General features: G+C 40.1%; 1 long non-coding RNA gene across 3 annotated transcripts in view; it reads right to left on the bottom strand.

Annotated features, from left to right (window-relative positions):
* Positions 1-15,407: 15,407 nt before the first annotated feature.
* LOC102501531 (uncharacterized) overlaps positions 15,408-18,832 on the bottom strand; it is a 10,454-nt gene continuing 7,029 nt past the window's right edge. The window contains exons 2-4 of one of the 3 annotated variants that reach the window (XR_001370550.2): positions 17,309-17,658; positions 16,411-16,482; positions 15,408-15,794 (exon numbers count right to left, since the gene is read on the bottom strand). This is a non-coding gene — a long non-coding RNA (uncharacterized LOC102501531). Of the gene's footprint in view, positions 16,483-17,308; positions 17,659-18,832 lie in introns of all 3 variants that reach the window. The other 2 variants (XR_001370551.2, XR_334931.2) reach the window with 2 other exon arrangements.

The following is an 18,832-nucleotide window of genomic DNA, read 5'->3' on the forward strand; positions in this document are numbered from 1 at the left end:
TTTTTCTTCATATTTGTCCTAAATGCCCTGTTTATGATGCTTGCTCTGTCTTTTGGCATTGTGGTTTTGCCTTTTATCATGCCTTGTGATTTTTGCTTGATGGCTGGCATGATGAGCCTGATGGAAGGGCCCACAGTAAACAGGCTGTTAGTGCGGTGGGGAGTCGGGAGCATCGGCCTTTGTAGCCCGTGACCAGGTCTGTCTTTCAGCAAGCCTATGCCTCTGGACTGTGGATCTGGCAAGTGTTTCTGTGTTTCCCCCCTCTTGGGGAAGATGCTAGGGATGGAGTTGGGTATTTTTATTCCCTTACGTCAAAGGCTCTGTTAAAACCCCAGTGGACTAGACTTTGGTAACTAGTTTCTCCTGAGGGTAGAACTTGTTGCAGGAACAGAATGCTCCATTGTGTCTCAACATGGCCGTTTTCCTCCTTGCCCTGCTTGAAAAGCAGGAGTGAATTTTTCTCTCTTATTTGAGAACCTGGTCCAGCTCCCAGAGGTGAAACTCACAAAAGTGGGGGGCTGCCACTAACGTCAGAGTCTCCTGGAGTTTTTCACTCTCAGACTAAAGCAATTTTTCAATTACAGTCCAGGTTTTTCTGCTCCAGCCTGGGTTCCTGTGGAAATTATTGCTCCGTTGAGTTGAGATTCTCAGTACCTGCCTCTCTTTCTGATTTGGGCCCAGCAGTTTTCCCCGGGATCTTGTTTTCCTGTGGATCTAAGAAGTCTTTTTTGGTTTGTTTTGTTTTAGTTCAACTTTTTACTTGCTGTTAGGATGAATGGGTGACTTTTGAGCTCCTTATCTGTGGAACTGGAAACCAGAGTGTAGAAATTATACATTTTAAAATGTGGAACATAAGAGAATTAGGATGCCCTGTTTATGATGCTTGCTCTGTCTTTTGGCATTGTGGTTTTGCCTTTTATCATGCCTTGTGATTTTTGCTTGATGGCTGGCATGATGAGCCTGATGGAAGGGCCCACAGTAAACAGGCTGTTAGTGCGGTGGGGAGTCGGGAGCATCGGCCTTTGTAGCCCGTGACCAGGTCTGTCTTTCAGCAAGCCTATGCCTCTGGACTGTGGATCTGGCAAGTGTTTCTGTGTTTCCCCCCTCTTGGGGAAGATGCTAGGGATGGAGTTGGGTATTTTTATTCCCTTACGTCAAAGGCTCTGTTAAAACCCCAGTGGACTAGACTTTGGTAACTAGTTTCTCCTGAGGGTAGAACTTGTTGCAGGAACAGAATGCTCCATTGTGTCTCAACATGGCCGTTTTCCTCCTTGCCCTGCTTGAAAAGCAGGAGTGAATTTTTCTCTCTTATTTGAGAACCTGGTCCAGCTCCCAGAGGTGAAACTCACAAAAGTGGGGGGCTGCCACTAACGTCAGAGTCTCCTGGAATTTTTCACTCTCAGACTAAAGCAATTTTTCAATTACAGTCCAGGTTTTTCTGCTCCAGCCTGGGTTCCTGTGGAAATTATTGCTCCGTTGAGTTGAGATTCTCAGTACCTGCCTCTCTTTCTGATTTGGGCCCAGCAGTTTTCCCCGGGATCTTGTTTTCCTGTGGATCTAAGAAGTCTTTTTTGGTTTGTTTTGTTTTAGTTCAACTTTTTACTTGCTGTTAGGATGAATGGGTGACTTTTGAGCTCCTTATCTGTGGAACTGGAAACCAGAGTGTAGAAATTATACATTTTAAAATGTGGAACATAAGAGAATTAGGAGCTTTGGTAACTTCACTATTCTGTATTTTTTACTCCTCTCTCATGAAAACAAGCTAAGATTAGAAGAAATAGGCATTGGGCTCTTTAAATGGTAGTGAGGGAGGGTTAATAAATAAAGATATATGAACACCATCAGAATATCTAAAACTTAGAAATAGGCAAAAGAGATTATGGTTCTCTCTAGAGATTGAGTTCTTAAATAGCTCAATATAGGCCGAAGTTAAAGTGTAGATTTTTATCTGGTAGAGATGCAAATGATATTTTTCCTGTGAAAGAGACCACCCCAAAGGATGTAGTTCACTGCTCTAAAGACATAAATCAGTTTTGTTTCTAACCCAGAAATTTTATTCTAGTGGTTCCACATTTAATTGCCTATGTAACTAGTTTCTCAAATGCCCTTTGGTGTGCCATAACATTGCACTGGTTACCTTGTTAATTAACAAGTTGAATAAAATTATTTCCCATAAGTTTATCTTGTGTTTGCATGCCAATCCTGGGTTTGCCCTTTCTGAAAACCAAACTGCCACAATTTCCTTGATAAATTTTCTTTTTCTTTTAGAGAAAATATTCAGTAGGTACCAGCTAATTATTCCAGTAATTGGGGTAAGAAAGATAACAGATTCTTATGTAGGTTTTGAGGGTTGTCAGATTCTTTTCCTTTAAAAACTGCTACAAAATGCTGTGTTCTCCCAGGATTACTTTTTTAACCTCAGCTTTACCAATTTCTTCACTGCTTTGATTCCCTTTAATATTTATTTATTATTTTTAAACTATTTATTTATTTGTTGTGGTTTTCAAACTGCCAGGTCTGGGGTTTGAACCACAGTCAACCACGTAGGAATCCGTTGCCTTAACCACCATACTACCTGCTGGTCTCAACTACTTTTATATTTAAATAAACATTTTATGCAGGTTTTCTGCTTTTGTTGCAATTGATGTGTTGCTATAGGTATTTTGCCATCTCGGATTCTGTTGGCACAGAGAAATTCATTCTTTTTAACTTCTTTTCACAATTTTCTAGCAACAGTAGGTGATAAGTAATTGCTTATTGGTACAAGCACTTAAGAGCTACTATGTACTGGACATTTTCTCCCTTAAGATGCCTTTTAAAATTGTTTAAATCTGCAGGCCCCCATATATCATGTGGTATTAATGTTGTATTACTGCTGTGGAGCCACCTAACCAGAGATGCTTTTTTTTTTTTTTTTTTGAGAGGTTTTTGCTATATAGCGCGCGTCCGCTCACCAGAGAGACAGAGAGAGACAGAGAGACAGAAAGCGAGAAATCACCCCCACAGGGGGATGGTCACTCCACAATCCCTTCTCCTCCATTCTCCTCTTGGGATCTTGGGCACACATGCACATGTGCCCAGTGTTGTGAGTTTAAGCCACTGGGTCCAGGACTCAAACCGTGATCGATTACTTGGGGGTCCAGTGATACAGCTAGTATGCCAACTGCTGGTCTCAGAGATACTTTAATATATTCATTTATTTTGTTCTGTTAGCAAATAATTATTTAGAATCTCCTCTCTTCCATGAATAACAGGAGTTTAATATGTAAATTAATTCAGTAAATCAAATAATGATAAGGCTACTTATTAAGTACAGAGTTAAAACACAAGGAGTTACCTACTACGCTTTTTATTTCTACTCCAAGATTATTTTTGTCCAAGAATAAGGAGTAAAATAATAGAATAAGGGACCAGCAGTTAGAGTAATGGCTATGTTGCTGGATTCCCATGTAGTCGACCGCGGTTCAAGTCCCAGACCCAGTGGCTTAAACTCATGCCGGGTATGTGCCTGCCCAAGATCCCAAGAGGAAAATGGAGGAGAAGAAATTGTGGCGTGGCCATCCCCCCTGGGGGGTTATTTCTCACTTTCTGTCTCTCTGTTTCTCTCTGTCTTTCTGGTGAGTGCATGCACCCTACAGGAAAAACCTCTAAGAAAACAAACAAACAAAAGAATAGAATGAAAACGTCTTTGGTACTTATAGCCCAGTGGTTAAGAGAAATGAATGCCACGTGGTTGACCAGAGCTTACACCCCAGCACTGGCTGCCTGAGAAACAGGCCAGGTGAGTGAGAGGGGGGCACCTCAGTCCTGATAGGATCGTCAAATGGAAGGGAAGAGGTTGTAGAGTGACCACATCCAGTTGGGGATACTTTCTCTTTCTCTCTCTGGTTGTCTCTTTCTGGCAAGCAAATACACCCTCTGGCAATTAAAAAAAAAATCTTCTTTGAACTTCTCTTGAAAAACTAATAAATTCCTTCCAATTTTGCTTCATAGATTCTGTGATGATTCATGCCTTATTATTTCCCACCTCCACTCTGACTGAACAATAAACTTCACAATTCCTCACTGGGGGTAAATCATTGTCTTAGTTACTTGCACGATCATTTCTCTAAGGCCTCACTTCTACCGGTACTAATTTTTGCTATTCCTAATCAAGTCAACTGAAAAACAACAAAAAAAGGAAATTCATATTCAATTTTTAAAAAGACAGCAAGGGGCCAGCAGGTGGCTTGGTGGTTAAGGTGCTGGACTCCCACATGGCTAATCATGGTTCGAGTCCTAGGCCTTGCTGCTTGCTTTCTCACTCTCTGTCTCTCTCTAGTCAAATTAAAATGTAATAATAATAAATGGAATGAAATAAAATAATTCTTAAAAATAGATAAATAAAAAGATAGCAAGAAGACTCAGTTTTTGGTCAGGCATGTGTAGAAGTCTCCACTCGGTCCTAGCAATAAGTAAGCAGGTGAACAAACAGGAAATCAGCAATTCTTGTCTTTCTAGACAAGGAGAGCAGAGGGCAGACAGCTGTCTCCCAAGCTGGAGACACATGGAGGCAGATTCTGAGAAATCACAACTTTCCAGGGCAGAAGCAATCCCTAAGCAGAAATGTCCACAGAAAACATCACTAAGTAGGAAACCCTAAGTGTAACCAGTGGGTTGCTGGGGGCTCAGTGGGATAAGCCTGAGAAGTTAAGTTCCACAGTGACTAGTCATGGGGATGGGTCTTGACACTTGTGTGTAGTTTGCCTCCAGTGGGCTACTACATCCTTACACTAAAGACCGGATTTATGGCCTCCCTTTTATAGGAGGTGGAGGGGGAAAGGAGCCATTTTAAAACACAAGACATCATTTCATTCTTAACAAGGCCTGCCCTCAAGGGGAAACTATTTTAATCAGAGATCAAAAACACAGCAATAGAAATGAAAAATGCCTTGAGGGCTCATTAGTAGACTAGCCACAGTTGAAGAAAGAAAATCTGATTTTGGAATTGTAAGAATAGAAAGTTCCACAATGAAAAAGCCAATGGAAAGTGTAAGGGAAAAAAAAAAAACAACAGAATGTCTAAGAGCCTTATAACAACAAAAGGCTTCACATGCGCATCTCTGTAATACCAGAAGAAGAAGAGGAGAAGAAGAAAAAGAAGCAATATTTGAAGCACTAATAACCAAGATCCGCTCGAATCAATTTCAAAAACAAAACCACCAATCCAGGAAACTCAAAGAAAACTGAGCATGGCAAACATTTAAAAAGATAAACAAAATAAAAACTTTAGAAATATAATTTTCTTCCCGTAGGACAGTCCATGATGGTTCTCCAGACCGCGGGCAGCAGCGTGAAAGGGGCCGCTTCAACTCTCTGATGCAATCACTGCTGATCCACCACGGACCTGGGATTGGATGTTCTACCCACGTCCGGTAGAAATGTCCAAGCGTGTGAACTTCAACTGCATTGCCAAGTTGTGGCTTTGAGTAATCGCTGCTCTGCCCCTGCTTATTCTTTGAAACCTAACTTGCCATTAGATGTACGAAAGGGAAGAGCTGTGAGCACATTTTGGTCAGAGGTCAGGGTTTGAACCGAGGTTGTCATGTGAATACCGTTTTTGTGCAGTCTCTTAACCTGACTTAAAGCTGACTTCCTCATTTTGTAAATTCTTAGGCACTAAGTAGCAGCCAATAATCTGATTTCTAGCTTTAAGTTACTTATAAAGTAGCTCCTTCTTTTCAAAAAAACCTAAGTTCAACTAGTAGTTTATGCCTTGATAACTGCTGTTTTATGTATTTGCTAAAGGTACTTTTGTATCTGCCGTGTATTATAGCAATAAAAGAATAATTTCGTTAGAAATAAAAAAGAAATATAATTTTCTTTCATTTTTGTTTTTATTACCAGAGGGCACATGTACCCATCAGAGATGTTAAGAAAGAGATAGAGAGACAGAGAGACAGAGAGAGAAAGCACCCCAGTGCTTTCATGGTCATGCCCCAAGCCCTTCTCCTCCACTTCCCAGTGTGGTGCTTTCATGGTCATGCCCCAAGCCCTTCTCTTCCACTTTCCAATGTGTTGGGATTTGGGGTATGCACACACATGTGCCTGGAATGGTTTTCAAGCCATGGGCCAGGATTCAACTCTAGTCAGCCATGTGGGGTTCAGCTTCTTCCATGACTAGACTATGGGACTGACCTGATATCATATTCAAATTACAGAAAATCAAAAATAAAAAATTCTAGAAAGAGGCAGAGAGGAAAAAAAAATATTCTGTGTGAGTAGTAAGGATAAGGAACACATTCAATTTCTCCTAAGAAATCATGCAGACAAGAAGACAGTGGGGAGACATTTTTAGTGTCCAGAGGGGGGCAAAAACCTCAATGTAGTACTTTGTAGTTTTAAAAAAGTAGTATTTCAAAAGTGAAGGACAAAAACAACTTTCTCAGCAAAACAAGAAGTGAAGAAATTCGTTGCCAGTAAATCTTACAGGAGGAGGGAAATAATAGGCCAGAAGCATGGATCTATATAATGAGGGGAAGAGCACCAAGAAGGGAACAAATGGAAGTAGAAGAACAATTTTAGCTTTCTTTTTCTTAGTGTAACTGATAACATTTTCTTAAAAGTAATAGTAGCAACAAGAGTTTACTTATCCATATGTTTATGCGTATGTGTAGCGAATGAATGACAGCAATGTTGTCACAAATGAGAGTTCAAGAATATTTTTTATTGTAAGGTATTTTTATTACCTGTGTTACTACATAGTGTCATTAGAAAGTGAACTTGAATTAGTCATAAATGTATATTATAAATTTAAAGACAACTATTAATAAAAAGTAAAGGAAGAGGTAGAATTGATATGTTAAGGGAAAAGAGAAAATGGAATCGTATAAAGTGCTCTGTTAAGTCACAAACAGCAGAAAGAGCAGAAGATAAAACAAAGGATAATGGATGAGAAATGATGATAACGCGGGGCAGCTGGTACAGTGATGGTTGGGGCAACGGCATCCTACGTGGCCAACTGTGTGGTCTGAATTCCGACTGTGGCTTGAAAACAGCCCAGGCCTGTCCACACACGAGCCCAAAATCCTAAGGAGAAAAGCGTAATAGAAGAAGTGGTTGCTGCATGGCCATGCCCCATGGGGGGTGCTTTCTCACTTTCTCTCTGTCTTTCTCTCTCCATGTCCACCAAGTAAAAGTGCCCTCTGGCAAATTAAAAAAAAAAAAAAAAAAAGGTAATGACTATGGTAGATGTTAATCCAACTTTGTCAATAGTCATTTTGTATGTGAATGGTCTAAATGCATTGATTAAAAGATAGGGATTATCAGACAGTTTCTTGCCTACAAGAAAATCACTTTAAATATTAAGACTTCTACAAATTTAAAGTAAGTCAATGAGAAAGATCCACTACACAAACATTAATTAAAAGAAAGTGCAATTATCTATATTAATTTCAGGCAAAGCAGACTATTCAGAGCAAGAACAATGATCAGGAATAAAGATGACAGTAAATAAATAAAAAGGGATCAGATCTCCAAGAGCACATGATAGTGTTCAATGTGCAGACCCAGATCACTTATAGTGTCAAAACCACGGAAAGAAGAAAAGGGCAGAACTACAAGAAAAAAAAAAAAAAGACGAACCAATCCTTAGACTTGGAGACTTCCACAAACCTCCATCAGAACTGCAAATCCAGCATTTGGAAAATCAGTAAGGACGTAGCTGAACTCAACACCACCACCAATCAAATATTGCAATCTAGTGACTACGCGATATAATAGCAACAGCTTACCCATTCTTCTCAAGTTTGTGTTGGATATTCACCAGACAAAAACATTCCGGGTCATAAAACACACCTAACCAATTAAAAAGTGTAGAAATCATACAATGCTTGCTTTCAGAGCACAATGGAATCAAGCTACAGATCCATACTGGAAAGATGGCTGGGAAATCTCCAGGTACTTAGAGATAAAAATGATGCTTCTAAATAACACAGGAGTCATGAAAAATGTAAAAGATACGTTTTTTTTTTTAACAAAATGAATGAAAATGCAACTTCTCAATCAGTTCTTAGAAGGCAATGCATAGCGTCAAATGCATATACTAGAAAAGAAGAAAGATCTAGCATCGATCATTTAAGCTGTGACCTTATAAAACTAGAAAAGGAAGAGCAAATAGTATCCAAACTAAGCAGAAGAAAAGAAAGCATAATAAAAGCAGAAATCAATAAAATTGAAACAGCAAACTAATAGAGATAACCAATGAAATAAAAACTGGTTCTTTTTCAAAAATCAATAAAATTGATGGGTCTCTAGCCTAACTAAGAAAAAGCAGAGGAGACACAAAATTACTAATATGAGAAATGAAAAAAGGGAATCACTAGTTTCCAAGAACATTACAAGAATAATAAAGAAATACTAGGAAGAACTCTGTGCCCCCAGATTGGATAACCTAGATGAAAGGGACCAATTCCTAGAAAAAGAAAATCTTCTAAAACTCACACACAAAGAGACATTCTGAACAATCCTTTATCTAATAAAGAAATTGAAATGATAATAACTTTTCAAAACAAAAGCAGAAAGCCCAGATGGGTTCATTGATGAGTTCTAACAATTATTTTTTGGGGGGGAGAGGTTTTTGTTACAGGGTGTATGCACTTGCCAGAAATACAGAGAGACAGAGAAACAGAAAGTGAGAAATAACCCCCTAGGGTTATTTCTGTGGCCATGCCACAGTCCCTTCTCCTCCATTCTCCTCTTGGGATCTTGAGCATAGACGCACGTGCATCCAGTGTGAGTTTAAGCTGCCAAGTCTGGGACTGGAACTGCAGTTGACTAAGTAAGGGTCCAGCAATGTAACCATTATGCCATCAGCTAGTCCCAAGTTCTAGCAATTTTAAGGAAAAAAATTATGCTAATTCTCCATGATCTCTTTCAGAAGATACAATCAAAGGGAGTTTTTTCCTAACTCGTACTGAGACCAGCACGACTTTAATGCTAAAACTGGATAAAGTTATTACAAAAAAAAAACACTTTAGACCAATATCTCTCATAAACATATGCATAAATTCTTAATAAAATACTAGCAAATAAAACCTAATAATGTAGAAAAAGAATTATATACCAAGACCAAAAAGAATTATACACCAAGACCAAGTGGGATTTATCCTAGATATGCAAGGATAGTTCAACATTCAGAAAGCAGTGACTGTAATCCTTTACAACAACAGGCCAAAGAAGAAAAATCAGACAATCATATCAATAGATGTAGAAAAAGCATTAGAAAACATTCACATATATTTATGATTAAAAACTCTTAGTAAACTGGGAATAAAGACCAGTTTCCCCAACTTGTTAATAGCATCTACAAACAACCTATAGTTAACATCGTACATACTAGGGAGATATTTAAGCTTCTCTGTAAAATTAGGAAAAAGAATCTCTCTTCTAACTATTGCTTTTCAGAGTGCTTCCCACTCCATTTTGCTATGAACTTAAAACATCTCTAAAAAAGTAAATTTCATTTAAGGAAAAGGCAGCAAAGAAGAAACCTGAAGCTAAGAACTTGAGGATAATTATGCTTTACATAATACTTTAATAGAAGTTTTGGAATTGGTCAATCATCACAGAAAAAACTCAGTATGAGAAAAAAATGAAAATAAAAGGTAAAATCAAATCATCCAACTTTACAGTTGACACATTGATCATCCCTTTCAACCTGTGGACTGACAAAGGGCTATTTACATAAATTGACACGACTTGGTGAGTCATGGACCGAAAAGTGCCAATTACCTTGGATGAGTTCATGCAGCAGATGAAACTGTGCCTACGTGGAGCTACTGACTCAAACATTTCGGGCAGAAATGTCTTTTGGCAACCATCTAGGAGAGGGTAGAAAATATTGCTAACATTAAGCAAACATTGGAAGTGGGTCCATCTGCATCCTGAAAACATTGAGCACCAGGAGTGGTGTTTCCACTGGCTCTTTGTGCATTCCAGAGGCTGGCCAGGGAGACAGGCCAGGGAATACTGCTGGAGCAAAATGGCAGGCATTTGGAAATGGAACCAAAAGTGAACATGGAATATTCCTATATTTTTCTGGTGGTAATGAATCCAGAAGTTCTCTTTCTGCTAAGAAACAGTGTAGTCTTAAAAAAAAAAAAAAAAAAAAAAAAGCGAGTCTCACTGTTGTATGATTCAGAGCAATTGTGGCAAATGACTTTGTAGAAATTATATTTATATATCAGCATTTCATGCAACTGAAGTGATTTATAAGCTGTTAAATAGAGGTATTGGAATATAGCTGTTTTTTTTTTTTTTTAAGAGAGATCTTTGCTATAGAGTGCATGTGCTCACTGGAGAAACAGAGACAGAAAGTGAAAAATCACCTCCCAGGGGGAGTGGCCATGTTGCAATCCCTTCTCCTCCATTCTCCTCTCAGGACTTTGGGCATGCATGCACACACGCCTGGTGTGAGTTTCAGGCTGCTGGGTCCAGGACTCAAAACATGGTTGACTACATGGGAGTCCAGTGCCTCAGCCACTATGCCACCTGCTGGCTCTGAAATATAGTTTAATTAAGTGATTAGTAAAACTATTCCTTTTAAAGTCTGAACTTTGAATAAATAGAGTATCGGCCCTGGTATGAAAGAATGACCATCTTTATAGACAGGCACCGAAGGCTGACCAGGTAAATGCATACAAGACAGTGATGCTGCAAAGAGATACAGTACAAGTGGCTCCAATAAAAAAGGAGAATCTATAGTCTCTTCACATTTAATCCTTGTCTTGGTCAGTTTAGGCTGCCATAACAAAATACCCCTGAGAGGGTGCTCAACCAGTAGGATTTTATTCTCACAATTCTGGAGACTGGGTAATCCAAGATCAAGGTGCTGGCAGGTTTGGTTCCCTATGAGAACTCTCTTATTGGCTTGCAGATGGCTGCCCTCTGGGTGTGTCTCCACATGGTAGAGGGAGGAGAGAATCTCTCTTCTTCTTCTTCTTATAAGGACCCTAATCCCATCAAGATAGCTCTACTCTCATGACCTCAACTCAACCTAATTACCTCTCAAAGACTCCATCTCCAAATACTATCACGTGAGGGTTTGGGGTTTCTATGTATGAATTTGGAGAGACATACTTAGTCCACAAGTTCCTTATAACAAATGTTTGAAGTAGGTATTATTATACCCATTTTCCAGACAAAGAAGTTGAAGTTTGAAGAAATTTAAAAATTTGTTCAAAGTTTAATGACTATTACTGTTTCCTTTTATATGACTGGAGCTCACTTGACTACTCACAACTCACTTGGTTACTCACTTCATCACTTCTCCAGTGAGGAAGGACTCTATGCACAGAACTATTCTGTAATGCTGGAAATGTCACCCTGTAACATTTATAATATGTGTGTACATCTATGCTCATATATGTTACATGAGTCTGTTGAGGGGCTTTGTTTGTGTTAACAAAATGACTTAGCTTCAGGAATGCATGGAACTGTGCAATAGCAAGTTTCATCCAAAATGGGTGGTCTGGCTGATGACATCAGTAAAGGAATTGGCCTGCTCTGGGAGCTTTAGCAAAAGAAGATTATGTACTTCACATTCGACATTCAGTCACCTGTTTCCATTTAAGTTTTCACTAGTCCTAGTAAGAGATTCCTCATGGCTTCTGCCATTTTTTATGACAATCAGGAAGATGATGCGATATGAGAGAGGTGGCGTCTGCAACACTGATATGGTAACTGTGGGGATAACTGTTGCTTCCATGGCAACTGTGTGTGTAGATGAATGTGCATATATACATTTACATAGGCAGATGTCGTATTTGTACTTGGTTATTATAAACTGTAACAACTACATTACAATCAATCAGTCTGCTTGTGTGAGGCTTAAGATTTTTAAAAAATCATAGAATTATCTCTTTAGATATTGTCAAGTATATGAACAAGAAGGGCTAAAAATAAGGTTTTGCAGTAAATATTTTTCTGCCAAATTTGGTTTCCAAGTCTGGAACTTGAAACTTGTACCTGAACAAGAAACATTTTTCAGGGGTCTTATAACACTTAACTATCCAAAGTGCTAGACTGAACCATTACTTCTTTCACATGCATTCATCAATTTTCCCTCATAAAAAGAGTAACAGGGGCTTAGCCCAAGAGAAAAATACAGTGACCAGTGCTATGTTTAACTTAATGGGCTGAGCTGTTCAGTAAAATGGTTTGGGGCGTATTAACAACTCCTGACAACTTGGCTAGTCTTCACTTTGAAAACACTCAGAGTTTTATCATATGCATACATTGGGCTGTTTCTTCAGGACTATCACTTATGTGCTGCTTCGAATCTTTAGGAAGCAGCTGGTCACATTTTCTAGAAAGGAAGAATGTAGCTCAGTCGACATCTTGTCGACCAATATGGCCACGTACTGGAGTGACTGCATTCAGAGTTTCACAGTCTTCTATCAATTTAGTGACTTCTTCATTATTCAGCCCCTTGTAGGACTGATAGGTACAAATGCAAAAAAAAAAAAAAAAAAAAAAAAAAAAAAAAAAAAAAAAAAAAAAAAAAAAAAGGAAAGACACATTGTTCATAGAAAATTCTTGAGTTTTCTCCAAAAACAATGTAGAGAACAGAAAGAAGTAGAAATAAATTAGTGTTTATTGACTTCGGGTTTAGGAGAGAGATGGGATTCTGCAGAAGGTCATTTTCCTTCCTCATCTATAACCTTACATCTCTGATTGTCGGAGCTCTGAGAAATCACTAGCTATTAAGGTAGGAAGCAAGAGTTATGATGGATCAATTTCAGGTTAAGGAACCTAGAAGCGAGAAGTTCTGTGCCCCAGAAATACTTATCCAGCATGCCAAGCAAGTGTTAGAACTTGAAGCCTGTAGGCAGAATTTTCCTGGATACAGCCCTGTCTACTTCCTCCTACTTGCAATTCTGGAAAACTGCAAGAAGGCAAGATGCCAGTTATAGGGTAACTGCCTTTGAGATCCCATGTCCCTTGAGGCTCAACTTTAATTTCTAGCAAGTGTTTTTGATGAAAGTTATTACGTTTCCTGATGACTTCTAAGTTAGTTGCTAGTCAAAACTAAGTATTACTTGATGCAAACTTTAACTTAATGCCGTTGATTTCCAAGAGCTCCGGGGGTTGTCTGTGACTCTGTATGGGAGGTGGGTAACTCCCTAAGCCAAATTTTACAGTTGTCTATGTGGGAGTTTCCAGAATCTTAAAAGGCGGTGAAAGTATGCTCTATGTAAACTATGTTTTAAGTAGGTGAAGACTTACATCATCCATGAAGAGAAGTGGAGAAAAATATCTCTATTCTTTCTATCTTGGTTGAAATTGCAAAATATCCAGAAGCCCAGGAACTTTCCACTTGGTATCCTCTTGCCAGGAATGCTGGCCTCGGATCCTGTTTTTCTTTCCATACGATATCCTAGGTGGGAGTGCATACCTGCACATGGCTCAGCACCCCTCCTCGCTGAAGGGGGAGCAGGCGGTCTCTATTACGTATAGTCCTTTTGTTCTTCCAGATGGTTGTGATTTAGGACCTAACTCTCAAGCATAAAAATAGTGCATGCATGATAGTCTTTTCTACAATCTGGCTTTTTACCCACCAAAGAGTAGTCAGAAAACCATCTCCACCATGTCTTCGTTTGTTTTTGCTGCTATCAGAGAATACCTGAGACTGGGTAATTTATAAAGGATTAATATTTATGTTTTTACAATATTTTTTTGTAGAAATTTTTTTGTTTTTGTTTGCTTGCTTTAAGGTGTATGCACTTGCCAGAGAGAGGGATAGAGACAGTGAGAGAGAAAGTGAGAAATGGCAGTCCCTTTTCCTCCATTCTACTCCTGGGATCTTGGGCATGCACACATACATGCCCAACACACCACCAGGTCCAGGATTCAAACTGCAGCTGGCCATATGGAAGTCCACTGACGTAACCATTACACCACCCGCTGGTCTAAGTATCTATTTCTTACACCAGGTCTGCATATGAAAGGGTCTTCTTGGTGTGTCATCCTGTGGTATAAGGCAGGAGGGCAAGAAAGAGAGCGTGGGTGTGGGCCGAACTCACTGACAGAGCAAATCCAGTCTTGGGTGAAACCATTCATGCGGTAAAGGTATGCATCCATTTATGAGAGCAAAGTCCTTATGACCTAATTACCTCTTAAAGGTCCCACTCAATCCCATTGCACTGGGATTTGTGTTTTTGGCACATGAACCATAGTGCATGGACATGGACTTATCTATTGGTTTTCTATAGATGGCCTGGACAATAAAAGGAATATCTTCAGATCCGCTATGACATTTTCATAACACAGGGAAGATACTATATAAGTAACAGTGAGACAAATATGGTTACTGTACAAACAACAGTTGCGCAAAGTAGAAGTTCAAACTTGGTTGTCCAACCAAGTCTGGGCTTCTGCCTACTAGCTAGTAATGCAAACTTAGCCATTAACTTATCCTTTTTAAATCTTCATTTTCCCACGAGTACAGCTATTGTGTATCACATACATTTTTTATAAGGATGAAATAAGATTAGCTAGATTATTATTGCCATTGTTACCAACATGACTGTTTCAATGTGAGATTTAATCTAGTCCACCATGTTGGTCCTTATACTCAAATATGTGGTCTTTGTGTTCACTGCCTAACAATGACCTTTCCAGCTCTTTTCGTGATTTTTCTAGCAACGGTCACTATTCAACTACTATATAAGTTCTGGTCTGGTTTCCATTGAGCAGATAATTAGAATGTTTCATAAGTTAGCTAAGGTGCTATTGATTTCTATTTTTAAAAGCATGAATCATTGTTTGGAGGACACAAAATCTTTATGAAATGTTACACTGTTATTGCATATTATTGCGAAATGTAAGACTCTTTAGCTGTATGATATATGCCATTTAGCCTGTGTGAAACCTTAGCTCATTGAATATTACAACTTCTGGTGAAATAAACAGGGCAAATTACCACCTCTGTGGATGACAGCAGTTACTGTACTTGTCCACAAAAAGAATTGAAAACAGAATTGGCAATAGTTCTTAAGACCCCAGACTAACTTTAGATTTCCATGAAATAAAGGAATGACCACCCAGCTTATTCTCCCAGGATCTCTTTCTGCATTCTAAAAAAGTTTATTTTGGGGGCAGCAGGTGGCATGGTGGTTACAGTGTTGGACTCCCACATGGCTGACCATGGTTCAAGTCCCAGACCTGGTGACTTGCAAAATCATGCCAGGTGCATGTGCTTGGGTACCCACAGTCCTAGGAAGAGAATGGAAGAGAAGGGATTGCAATGTGGCCATCCCCCTGATGGGGGTGGAGGAATTTCTCACTTATCCTCTCCAGTGAGAGAACATTCCCTAACCTAAAAACAAACAAACAAACAAATAAAAAAGTTGATTTATTTTCTTCCTCTGAGAGAGAGAGGGTTAGGGAGACAGAACTCCAATGGCGTCCCAATGTAGTAATCACCCCAGCCTCAGCCAGCCCCAGATGATGGCCACACCAGGTCCTGAGTGCTCAGGAGGGCTCCCAGGGCAAACCTGAAACCTGCCCCTGTGGCCAGCCTCCCAGCGTGTGGTGTGTGGCCACTGTACAGCAACTTCATGCAGCGTTCTCTTCCTCTGGTATTCCTACGAGGTCCCAGGAACTAGGACTTTGCTCCTTTCTCTGGAAGTTTCCAGTCATGACTGACTGAGGCACTGCTCCTTGAGTTTCTCAAGTCTTTGGCCCCCAAGAATAGAAGTTGCAGGATGGACATGGGGAAAGATCGGTAAGAAAAGACATGACTGGATAAGGAACTATGGAGAAAAGATATTCAGAATTAGGATGATAGAAGGGGTGCAGATGTCACTTAATTCTAATATGATGCAAAATTCAAAAGCTATGACCAAAAGCATAATCAAAATCCTGTGCTGTCTCTTTATTTAACCACATGTATTTTTCCCCAGAAGCCAACAATGTGACCGACTTCCTACACACTTACATATTGGGTCACATCTCGCAAATCCTTTTCTAGGATGATATTCACCCTTATTCACAAACAGTCACATACTACATACGCTGCACTGCACTGTTTCTCTCATTGATATATATATTGATATATTGATATCAATATTGATATATTGATATGTATCAATGAAGAGGATCCATGCTAGTACATAAAAACTCCCCTTCTTATCTTTCCTGCTATAACGTTACCCATTTCACCGTCCCTGCTTACTGAGACGCACCTCTTCCTCCACCGCCTTCCGTCACTCCCAGCCATGCTGATGAACAGCCCGGCCACCTACGTACCTGTGCACATGAGCACACACTACTCGTTCAGTTCTGAAAACAGAAACCACTCCACTGGAAGGAGGCAAGGATGTCGTGCCCAGTCTTAAGATGGGCTTTTCGAGGGGACTCCAGGCATACCTCAGAAATGACAGGCTGGGAACTCTTGTGCACCTGTGGCTTCCCCTGTGCTGCTGTTTCAAAAACACGTACCTGTGATTTAGGGATCAAGAAGCCAAAGTCAAGAAAAATTGCATCCTCTGAAACTGTCCCTGTGTACCTGGGGTCCTGGGAAGTGGATGCTGGTAGAATGCTGTTGCAGAAAAACCTCACAAATTCTTGACTTTCTCTGACCTTAAAAAAAAAAAAGTCGGGAACAGCGGTTGGCATAATGGCTGTGTCGCTGGACTCCCATGGAGTCGATTGTGATTCCAGTCCCAGACTCGAATCTGTGGCTTAAACTCACACTGGGTGCATGTGTGTGCGTGCCCAGGATCCCAAGGGGAGAATGGACGAAAGGGGTTGTGGTGTGGCCATCCCCTGGTGGGGTGATTTTTTGCTTTCTATCTCTCGGTCTCTCTCTGTCTTTCTGGCAAGCGGGCGCTCCCTGTCGCAAAAACCTCTCCAAAAAATAAAAGTTAAAAAGAAAAGACTAAAAGCACCCTTCTGCCTTTGAAATCTTACATGACTACATGAAACTGATGAGACTGAATTGCTTTTAAAATCCTAACTGCATAACAGTCTGGGAACTATTGATTTTATTTTCTAGACTCTGCAGCAATTTAAGATAAGGAAGCACTCTAGAAAACTAAAATCAAGGGCAACAGGCCTAGTCTAACCGAGAATACAACTGTCACTTTAGCTGATGACACTGGCCTGAAGAATTAAGAGAGTAGAAAGTTCCCCTAGTGTGGCTTAATCAGAATGAATAGTTTTTATTGGCAAGTGATATTTGACTGGATTGGTCAGAGAGATGATCCCCCACCCCAACCGTATTCCCTTAAGTCAAAGATGAATGTCCCGAGTAGGCAAGCCTTACCTCCAGAGCTGGCGGGCAGCAGTGCTCACGCGTCCACATACGGCTCCATCAGCGCCATTCGCTCAGGAAGGTAAGCGGAAGTGGGAATCGTGTGTGATGCCAGGCCGCCCTGCTCCATGTGGGACAAAAACTGGCGAGAAAGAGAGAAAGCAATAGGGAGAGGCTCGCTGCTTGATGACATGTTTGGTGGTTGGAAGTGAAAATGGTGAAGAGGATTTCCTTGCAAGGTTGTTGAGTTGCTCCAGTGGGCAGAGATGCGGCATACGATGCAGCCAACAGCAACACGACATTGTTAGCAATTGTTTGGAATCGTAAGAAGATGGGCCCTGATGTTCATAACCAATCAGAATCTAGAAATGAAGCATAGAGGCTGTGAGTGGATTTGCAGAACTAACATTGCGTGAGGCTGATGGTCAAGAGGGAGGACGTGTTTGCTCCGTTCGCTTGTAGTTAATGTTTGTTTAAGACAACAAAGTATTACATAAGCAATAACGCAGAGTAGGGACTCTCGGAGTATAGGTAATGCATTTGATACTTAGAGACTTTACTGACACTTAATGCTTCATAGTCATAGAGAACCTTCATTACTTGGACAATAGAAAACTGTGGTCCAGTTTTTCTGAGGAATTCTTAGAGGGGCTAAATACTAACACTCAACTAGCTTTCACCTAAAGCCTACTGTATTAGTCCACTTTCTGCTGCTATGACTGAATACCATAGCCTGGGGGATCTCGGAAGAATAGAAGTTTAATATTTCTTCAAAAATTTTTAAAGAGAGATTTTTGTTAAAGGGTGTGTGTACTCACCAGAGAGACAGACAGAGACAGAGATACAGAAAGTAAGAAATCACCAGGTGTGAGTGCAGCCACTCCACAATCCCTTCTCCATTCTCCTCTCCGGATTTTGGGCATGAACACACACGCACCCAGTGTGAATTTAAGCCACTGGGTCCAGGACTCAAACTACGTTCGACTACGTAGGAGTCCAGTGACATAACCATTATGCTGTCTGCTGGTCTCAAGAATAGAAGTTTATTTAGCTCATGGTTATGAAGGTTAGGAAGTGCAAGATGCTGGGTCTGCATCTGTTGACAGCCTTCCACTGTGTTGCAACGTGGCAGAGGCTTCGCATGACAAGAGAGGGAGACAGAGACTGAGAGACAGAGAGAAAAGGGGAAGAGAACCCTTGACATAATTAACCTACTTCTGCAAAAATGACATTAACATTGTTACGACCTAATCACCTCTTAAAGGTCCTATATCTTAATATCATCACAACAGCAATTAAATTTCAATAATTTTGAGAGGGATGTTCAAATCATAGCACCTGGCAACTGCATTCTTTTGTTTCCTCAGACCAAAAATCTTTGAGTCATCTTTGACTTTTTTGATTGCTCCTCTTTGCATTTCCTTTTGCTCTCTGAATTCACATTCACATTCACCCAATGTAGAACCTGACTACTTCTCACTACTGCGACAGCTACCACCATGGCCCCAGTCACATCAGTTCTCCCCTGGATTTCTT

This window comes from Tupaia chinensis, unplaced genomic scaffold, assembly GCF_000334495.1.
Source record: "Tupaia chinensis unplaced genomic scaffold, TupChi_1.0 Scaffold000315_1, whole genome shotgun sequence".
Lineage (NCBI taxonomy): Eukaryota > Metazoa > Chordata > Mammalia > Scandentia > Tupaiidae > Tupaia > Tupaia belangeri.